The sequence below is a fragment of the Betta splendens genome, chromosome 2, assembly GCF_900634795.4.
Source record: "Betta splendens chromosome 2, fBetSpl5.4, whole genome shotgun sequence".
NCBI classification, from domain to species: Eukaryota; Metazoa; Chordata; class Actinopteri; order Anabantiformes; family Osphronemidae; genus Betta; species Betta splendens.
The window spans coordinates 10,361,551-10,371,426 of NC_040882.2; positions in this window are offsets into that span (position 1 = coordinate 10,361,551).

Here is a 9,876-nt window from a genome sequence, read left to right on the forward strand (position 1 = left end):
AGAGAAGAGAGAAGAGGAGAGAGAGAGAGAGAGAGAGAGGGAGAGACAGAGAGAGAGAGAGAGAGAGAGAGAGAGAGAGAGAGGGCCTCAGCGCCGGGCTCCTGGACAGAGACGGACCTCACCAGCCGAGCTGCAGGGACGCTCCCTCACTCTGACAGGCATGAGTAGACTAAGCAGAGGCCCTCTCCACGGGGATTGATACAGTATATGAGTTGTGCAATTAGCCTCCTAATTGGACAAGAAGGGAAAGGGGAAATTGCATTGTGGTGCTGTATGTACAGTACATGGCGGCACACAGACACACACCATACGCCCAGCTTCTACGTTCACACATGGATTCACAGGAGCCTAATTGCACGCGCAAACAAGCCGACACACCAGTCACTTATGACAACGCGCGCCTCCCACTCCGAGAGGCATCAGCCTGTGAATGGCCCCGTCCAGAGGCAACGCGCATGCCTTCATGCTGCAGCTTCATAAGTCACAGGCGAAGAAAACGGAGGAGAGGAAGCGTCAGGAGCGCGCTGAAGAGCACCGCTGGGGATTGGCATTATACGCTATTACACCGGCAGCTCTGGGAAGCAGAGGGCACTGCCCCACTAGCTTATCATGTCACACCGGCAGACTATGAGCTATAATTGGGCCAGACTTCAGAGATGATGGCAGTCTAACACATCGGCGTCTGCTAAACAGTGGCGTCAACATGCCACGGGAGCCGGCTAGCGGGCGAGTCCTGCAGCTGAACTCGTGATTAGCGCCGCGAGGAGAAGCTGCGAGGCCATTACGGCGGCAGCGCGCTGAAGGAATCAATGGAGAGAGACGCAACTTTGAGGACACGCTGCGTGATGTCCTTCAAAAAGAGTTTATGGACAGTGTTCTGTGTAAGAAGTGATTGTATGTTTCATGTTTACTGTTAGTCTGATGCGTGAAAACAAGAGGTATTGTTTTACAAGCTGCTCTTGGCAAGTCACCGCTGTTCTTGGCATTGCACTGCATTCTGGGTAATGATGTTGAACCTGCTGTACTTGAGGATGAAAAGCGGCTGCTTTCACCTCCTGACGTCCTCACGCTGAGACAAGCAGCCGCCTCGTACTCACGTTGATCGGCCTTGGAGGGCGAGGAGTGGTTGAGCCTCTCCAGCGAGTCGCTGCTGCCTTCTTCCAGGATGTAGTCAAAGTTGAGGATGAACATCATGACCACGCCCTCCTCGTTCTTCACAGGGATGATGTGGGTGGCACACAGGAAGTTGGAACCTAACGGATAGAAAATGACTAAGGGTTAAAAATGGATTGACACTTTACGGAATCCTGAAATTACAGGCCCCAACAATCAGAAGTCCGAGCTCAGAGCCGAATTGCTGACACCCTGAACCTGATCACACGTGAAGAGCAACACAGAGCACACACAAAACAGGTTGAACCCTGTGGCCTTCAGTCAACACTCGGTAGTTCACTCTTTTTCCAAATAAAACTGTGTCCTCAAAGGCCCGGGAGAAAAATGAAGACGCAAAGGTCAAGAGGTCCACTGAGAGCGCAGCCGCTGGAGCTGAACGCTTTCATATCTGTACTCCGCTAGCGCAGTCAGAACATCCATTCACTTCATCTCAACATAAATGGAATACCACAATTACCTCCATACAGCATGACCCTGTTTCAAAGGTTTCCCTCCGTTCTCACGGTTCCCTTTCCGAGCGCTCCGGAGAAATTAATTGCTCTCGGTTCTTAAACCCCAATTATTGGAGGTGCTGGTGGCTCTGCAGCGGGAGGTAAATTTAATGAAACCCTGCTGGCAGCTAATGCCTCATGTCTAAATGTTCCTAATTTATCAAAACAGCCAGCGAGAGGTTAACGGAGAGGAGCGGGTTCTATAGCAAACGCCTCGTCTTGCCGGCTTCAAACCAAATACCACCGGCAAAGACGAGAGGGGAAAAGCGCCGTGGAGCACGGGTCCGAGGTGGGTTTTAATGAACACGGGCAAGCGCGAAAGATGCGCTCACTCACATTAGCTTGAGTCCTGCTGTCACCGGGAGGCTATTTATAGCGGCTCCAGCAAACAGCCAGCCTCCAGCACAGCGCCTCATTTCAGGGGGAACTTACGGCAAACACAAGCACACCCACAAACGGCACTATTGCGCTTTGGCGTTTTATCCCATTGTTATCCGACCGGTTTCACAGGCCGGGGTTTGATTTATACTTGGGGGATCCCTCCTTCCGCCGGGCTAAGCAGGATCCAGCTCCTAATAGTACATCAGTGTCGCCATGAGTGAATGGAGCCATTAATTTCAGTCAGAGTCGGGGGGGGCGGGGTCACGCCTCCTCTTCCTTCGAGACCGTATGCAAAACAAGTCAAGTGGAGGGGTCTCTACTGTATGTCTGCACGGACCCAAGGCCTCGAGTATCTGTAGACAAGAGCGCTCAACACGAATAAAAGAGCTTCTGCTTGATGCTGATGACCTTCTTTAATGTAACACCGACTAGAATCTGAACATATGACATCTTCAAACATTTTTTTCACTCCGAGGAAGCGGAGGGACAAAAAAAGTGTGAGAGTCGGGGACATTCGTGTCGGTGTTGAAGCCGCCATCTAATAAAATTAAAACCCGTTTTCACACCTAAAGCACGAGGAGCAGCAGCAGCGATAATGCTCCTATTATTGTATTATCGCGCTTTTTCAAATCTGACAATTTGCTTTGTTGTAAATTAAAATTACCATTTTCATGTCTGTCTCCATGGAAACGACTGAGCACTTCAGAGGAAAGCGAAGTCAGCGCGCCAGCTTGGACATCACATTCATTTATCTCCAGTACGACGCAACTTCAAGATGTTTCTCAAATAAATTGACGTTTTATTCAGTAGGAGCCGTTTGTCAATTTATATAGAGCTGACAGGGTGAGAATGATTTCTCTGTCCAAATGGGCTCATTTTTAAACTCTAGTTGTTCCAAGTTCCTCATACTTTCATACTGTGATACTATTGTCTAGTGCATTCATGAGGCCTAATCATTTGTCATTGCTGAAAAATTTGGAAAACCAAAAGTAATACAGTATATTACAGTATAGTGTAAATCAGCTAAATTTCAAGTGAGCGAAATAAAAGGATTTTACAGTAAATAAAACCTGCAATAACCACATCAAGCCGGTGACTCACTGACTTCAGCAAACTGCTTTCTCTTGTTTACTGCAGCCTCCTCCAGTTGTTGCTTTGGGAGGTTTCCTTCTCCTCATCATTGAACACGCGCTGGTTTAGGGTCTGGTGAAAACTTGCCCATATTAAACCCATGATTCATGTTTTAATGATCTAATACAATAATCTGCCCACTGTATATGCATCTTCTGAACATGACGATCGGTGAAAACCAACGAGCTCTGGAAAAACCAGGACCTGAACTCATCCCAGATTTAAGTATATCTGATTACAAAGCTGGAATTTTGGTAACTTTCCAATGCGTTTGCATCTTACATATACACAATGTCCCACTGCAAATCAAATGAACAATTTAAATGTTATTTAGCCAGGAGTGATGAAACAGCACATACACAAAGAAAAAGCAAAAGTCAGCAAAACTGCCCATTTGATTCTAGTGTCCAGAACGTGCAGCGACACATGATGCCGAGCTCTCGTGCCTTGGGAGGAACCATAACCACAGCTTTGTAAAGCAATCTGTATGAGTGAGCACTCTAAAAATAAGCCACATGGAATCCAGAGTCATTTATAATTCATAGGAGCTAAGTATTATGTTCTAGAAACGATAGTGGTCTGACTTGTTTAGGCGAGAACTGGAGGAGGCTTGAGGGTTGTCCACGTGGGTGACGAAAAAAAAGAGACGAGCGAGAGAGGGAGAGAGAGACAGAGAGAGAGAGAGAGGTAAATTTAAATTTAAAACCTGTAACTTATCATGTTTTTAATGTGACCCATGATGGTTAGTGACTTTTTACAATCTCCTGATATGTTTTGCTTACAATACGGCCGGGCTGCATTGCTCCTGTCACGGCTAAAACCCTCCCATGCAAATGGATTTGAATTTGCAAGAGTCAGGAAGGCAGCGAGCAGAGCGCACTTTGACTTGCACATATGTCTCTTTAGGTTTAAAGGCCGTGCACAGATATAGAACTGACAGCGTGTACTTACACTGCAAGTCCCGTGTGCTCGCTTTATTGGTCCATTATCTCAAAGACATGCAAAAGTGGTTGAGGATACTAAACACAATGAAGCCACTGTGACATAAAATCAATGTGTTAATATGATTTATTTTCCATTTCCCTCTCGTCCCCCTGCATTTCCCATTATCACTTTTACTCGCTATCTGCCTGTCTGTTTCCTTCTCTCCCTCCCTCCATCTCATCCATCACAATTCCTCCTTCGCCGTTATTAAATCCACCCAAGTGCTCATTTGCTTTGCTTGTGTGGACCTTTCTGTCGCTATGCATGGCTCTCACGTCAGCGAGCGCCCGCTCCGTCCTGCTATCTGTGCACGTCTCGCTTCCACAGAAATGAGATATCTGCCCAGGTTCTCTGCGGGAAGCCCACCTGATGTGTTGTAAGTGGACGACTCAAACGCATTCTGCTGTCAATGCATATCCCTGTCTGCCTGCTCCAAGACAGGCAAACGCACCTACACAATGCACACACACACACACACACAGATTCCATTTACTTTTTTCAGCAATGCACACACAAACACACACTAATGAGACCCACAGATCTTAGTTCAGCATGCTCCGAAGCAAGCAAAACACACACACACACACACACACACACACACACACACACACACACACACACACACACACACACACACACACACACACACACACACACACACACACACACACACACACGCAAACAGAGCCTGCCGGCAGCATTAATTAGCACGATGTTGTCTGTCCAACTAAATCTAATAAGCAGGCGATGGAGCTGGTTTGTTGCATGGTGCAGAGTAATGAGAACGCACCTTAGAAAAGCACCAACACAACTTTAGTCAGAGCGTCTCTGACCTGAATATTCATAGGTAGCTGCAGAGCAAAATATAGTCACGTATCCTAATGTGATACATCAGGTTCCAGCTCGCCTTCACTGGAAAAAAAACAAACTCTCGTGTTTAACAAAAAGACAGTGGGAAGACGCTTGAGTCAGCATCCTTCTTCCTGGACTCAAATCTGTAATCATGGGTGCTTCTGTCCTGGTGCCTAATCCTCAGAGGACAGCGAAAGAAAGTGCTGACTTGCAATTTGTGGAAAGCAAAGAATGTCAAACTTTGGGAAGGTGAAAACAAGATGACAAACACGGAGCTGCCAATCATCCGAATAAAACCACAAAATCACATACATTATATATATTTTTAGAGCGCGATGGGGCAGATAAACCTGCTGCGCTGCACTAGCCTGGCGTGTCAAAGTCAGACCGCTGGCCTCTAAGCCTGAGGGGAAATGTGGATCTTATCGATTTAAACATTTTCTCTCTCTCTCTCTCTCTGTCTCTCTCTCTCTCTCTCTCTCTCTCTCTCTCTCTCTCTCTCTCTCTCTCTCTCTCGCCCACTCGCAGCCTCCGCCGTCGCTCCTCATCTTTTATCTCGTGCCATCGCTGCCGTCCACCGGCTCGCTCGGCTTCTCCCGTCATGCGGACAAGGGGTCACAGTTTACCAATGAACTCCGCAGCAGATGTAAATTTTACAGGAGCGGCCGCTTTCAGGGCGAGTTGAGTTCGGCGTGTTGCGTCCTCCTGATGCCTCCTGGGAAACGAGCAGCCGCGCATTACGCGCCGCCTATCGATTGCTCGGTTGCTCGGCGGTGATCTGTCTGCTCCGATGCCAGCTAGGCGCCGCTAATTTTGATTGGATGTGGCTGAGCAGGGCCATTCTAATAAAGCTGTAGATCACACGTGTGTGTATGTATTTGTACAACTAGTCACTACAGTATATACTGTAACATAGTGCATCATCTCTTCTCCACACAGCAGCTTGTGGCGGCAGCAGAGACGCTGTGTGCTGCTCTGATTGTACCTGCTGTCAGTAACCTGTGCAACATGATAGATCTGAGCGAGAAGCAGAACCTCCCCATAACCTGTCTGTCCGGCACAGCCCGAGATCATTTCATTCGGACCAACTGTTACTGTACCAGTTCATTAAACCGCTACCGTACATCTGTGATTTACATCTGTCTCTTGGCGCAGGGACGCGTTTGAAGTTTAAGGACTAGCCTCAGGTACCGCTGAGCACAAGATGGAGGTCAAAGCTTGAATAATCAAGAACTAGTGGACTGTTCTTCCGTCATTGTATCTTCCTTCTACCCGACAGAGGATGATACATCGTTGTGAGGCGCCATGTCTTGACAAAGCTCGCATTTTCATTCGCTAATAGCTGTTTGTTTTTTAGTTCCTGAGCCTCTCTCCAGTAACGGGCTCCTGTTGTTCTCAGCCTGGATGGCCACCAAATACTTGCAGTTTCATCTTAGTTAATGGACTGAGCGCTCCATAGCGCAGTGAAATGTTCGAAAATAACATCCTCCTGGGTGTGATTATCCAGCGGGATCTGCATAATGTGGGCTTGTTCCGTGGCTCAGCTGCTGACTGAGACGCAGACAACGCATCAGTTGAGTGGGCAGGTGAGAGGAGCGAGGGCCTGTCCTGCTGTGGTCCTGCTGTGGTCCTGCAGTGATCCGCTGCTACCGCTGGTTACAGGTGGCTGCTCTGCTTCCTCTGGGTTAACCTTAGCAGACTGTCTGGCTGAACTACGGCCCTGACATTTTAACATGTATTTGGGTTAAGCTGCACGGCCTGAATGTGCTGTTTTCTCACTTTCTTGGCTTTTACTAGCAGGTCTTAGCGCCGCCTTTATTACAGGCTAGAAGAATTAGCAGTTTGCCTTGGTACCTCTCTGGTTCTGGACGGTGGGGAGGGTCCGTGCCTTGTTTTCCCTGCAGGAAGGGAGGGTTCTCTGGGGTAATCAGGCACCCAGCAGAGCAGGGTGAGCTGTGTGGTCTGTGTACGAATGAGGTGACTGCAAAACATGTTGACTAATAGGGTCATTTGCATTTAGTGGCTCAGTCTGCTCAGTGTTGGTTATTGGTGGAGAGAGAGAGAGAGAGAGACACTTCACCGTAAACATTAGAGCTGAGGACGCTGAGGTGGACATCACGCTGAGCACTGTCCTTGTACATTGGACCGTGCAGACCTTCTCGTGCCGGTTTAACCTGCAGACTGTCAGTTCCTACTTTGAACAACTAGCCTGCCTAATTTATTGTCATTGGCCCATGAACTGGATGCCTCAGGCCTGGACGAAGAGTGGTAAACGTCAGCGGAGGATCCTAAAGGATCGGAGCCAAAGAGTTTGTCTGTTCATGGCAGAGGTGAGGCATCACACTGCCCCCTGCTGGCAAACACAAAGTTTAAATCCTGCCAACGTCCTGACAGTACGCACCTGCTTCAAGCCCAGCCAAGGCATACCACATGCACTTCCTCCCTGTGTTTCCTGCTATAATTAGCTTGAAACCACCGTAATAAAATACACAAGTGCTTGGAACGCGGTTCCGTTGCAGTCGTTCCTTGTCCTCTCTGCAGAAACAAGTGCCCGGGCAAAGTGTGGACACAGCAAAGCTATAGAATTGGAGGTAGAAGCTGGTGAGTAATAGGAGTTGTGGGAGCTCAGGTAAACACTCCCTAAGGTAAAGACAGAAACACTGCATGCAAATCTGCACTGTGGCACGGACAAAACACCAGTGGGATGGAGAGCGGAACAAACAGGCGGTGGTTTTTGTAACGCGTTTACCAGCTGATGGACGATCGCTGTTCCCTTTGACTTCTCCCCTGACGTCAGAATCATGCTCGCATTACAGAAAAGACATTTCACTCCCCAGCATGGGGATCTGAGGGCCCAATTAATATTCAATGCAAATATTACTATCTGGTATCATAGCAACAAGGGCCACCGTGCGTCCATTGGTTGTGTAACGCCGCTGGCCAGTTTTTACAGGGAACGAACAAGAGTGCTGGAGAGGGTGGAGCAAATGGAGAGAGAGAACACACACACACACACACACACACACACACACACACACACACACACACGCCCATATACTGTACACAGGTTTACTGGACTCCACACAAGGCCAGTTACAGCCACACATGGTGTCCTCAGCACATTTGATAAGTGACTGTTTCATAAGATAATTAGAGTAATTCCTGCATATGTTTGTTTTCTGCGCGGTTATTAGCACTGCTGTGCCGTGAGTGTGTGGAAACCTGTGGGCTGTTATTCACGTATTGTTAAGGAGTCATTATCATTAAGAGTGAACCTGCGGATTTCAGCCAGAAATATGAAATGCTGAGTTGCATGATTATTTGTTCAAAAGCACCAGAAGGTGTGATGCTGCAGAAAGTAAGTGTCCTTTGGTGTATTTGTGTGTGTGTGTGTGTGTGTTTCTCTTTGGATGGAACATGGGTTCGGTGATGAGCTCCATGTGTCAGCCGGGACTTTCTCCACTGAGCTGCCTGTATGTGTGGACTTGTCCAGAGCTTTGCTGCAGTCAGTGAGTGAGTGAATGAGTGGGTGACATTTTGTTATGTCATGCAACCACAAGCATGTTACTACTTTCCCACTGAAACTGCAGACGCGCTGAACCCAGAACGCACCTCCACCCAGATACTGTATGTCTGCTCGCGTCTGGACGTGTGAACGACTTGGACGGGGAAAGTCCGTAATGGATTGAGTCTGTGAGCGAGGCAGCGGATGCTCCACCCGTGCGTTCTGCTGACCTAAGCGTTAGAGCAGAGCACCTGTTGACAGGTCTCACCTGCTCGTTGCCCACAGGTGAGACTGTGGTTGCACCGGGCACCTGCTGGACTCTTGTTCCAATTAGACCTGTGACAAATGACACATTTACTAGTTTGTCCCTTCAGGAAACTGAAGCTGTTTAGTCTCATATCAGACAAATGAGCTCCAGAATGCGATCGCTAACAGACTCTTTCACGCCGTTATGAGTTGTGGCTTCTGTTGGAGAAAAGGGAGACATTCGTCGGGACACAAAGGATGCTCCGTTCCAGTTTCCTCTCCGACCACCTGTCTCTGAAGCTGCAGCGCTGAATGTTCAAACGAGGGAATGATTCACCACACGCAGTTTGGTGTCTTTATGCGGAGTCATGGGAGCGTGACTTCGTCTCATGCACTAGTTGCAGCTCACTGTGTCAGTTTGTGAAGTGTGAGCAGACTCCCTTTGAACTGACTTCACGCTAAACATCTTGACCTTTGGTTCTGTGACGCTGCCTCAGAACCCGCCCTGTGCTATGAAGCACCTACAGTACAGAACCACAGTTCCCGTTCCCTTCTCTTTCATCTCGCCAGAATCAATCACTCATTAAAACCCTGCACATGATCCTTCATAGGGGCGACTCCGCAGTGCACTACTGACATTATAATATTTCAGCAAACGTCCTCCTCCATGAATAATTGAGGGAAATTGAAGATTGAAGCCGTGCCTGCGGCGGAGCGGGCATTTGTTTTGATCTGCCAGGGTCTTTTCAGATATCTCCATTGGCAGGCTCCTCGGTCCTATTGGCAAACAAGTGCGAAATATCAGCAGGAGCGTCGAAAACTCTGCTACAAACACCACAAAACACAGCTCAAGGTCAGTGGGGGTTGTGTTGCTCCCATTGGCTCATTAAAACGCCATCGTGCTCTCTGTATTTATGCTGATTTTGATCTCAGTGCAGGAAAATAAATCCTGATAATTGACTTACTTCCTGTAGCTTTCCACTGCCTCAATTCATGATTATGCGATGTCCTCAGGCTCTCTGTACTCTGTGTTATTGGTCACCATAAACTCTTGTCAGTTAGGCTTTAAATGGGGATTAACACGACAGTAATGGAGTGACTGAAACAGTTTCT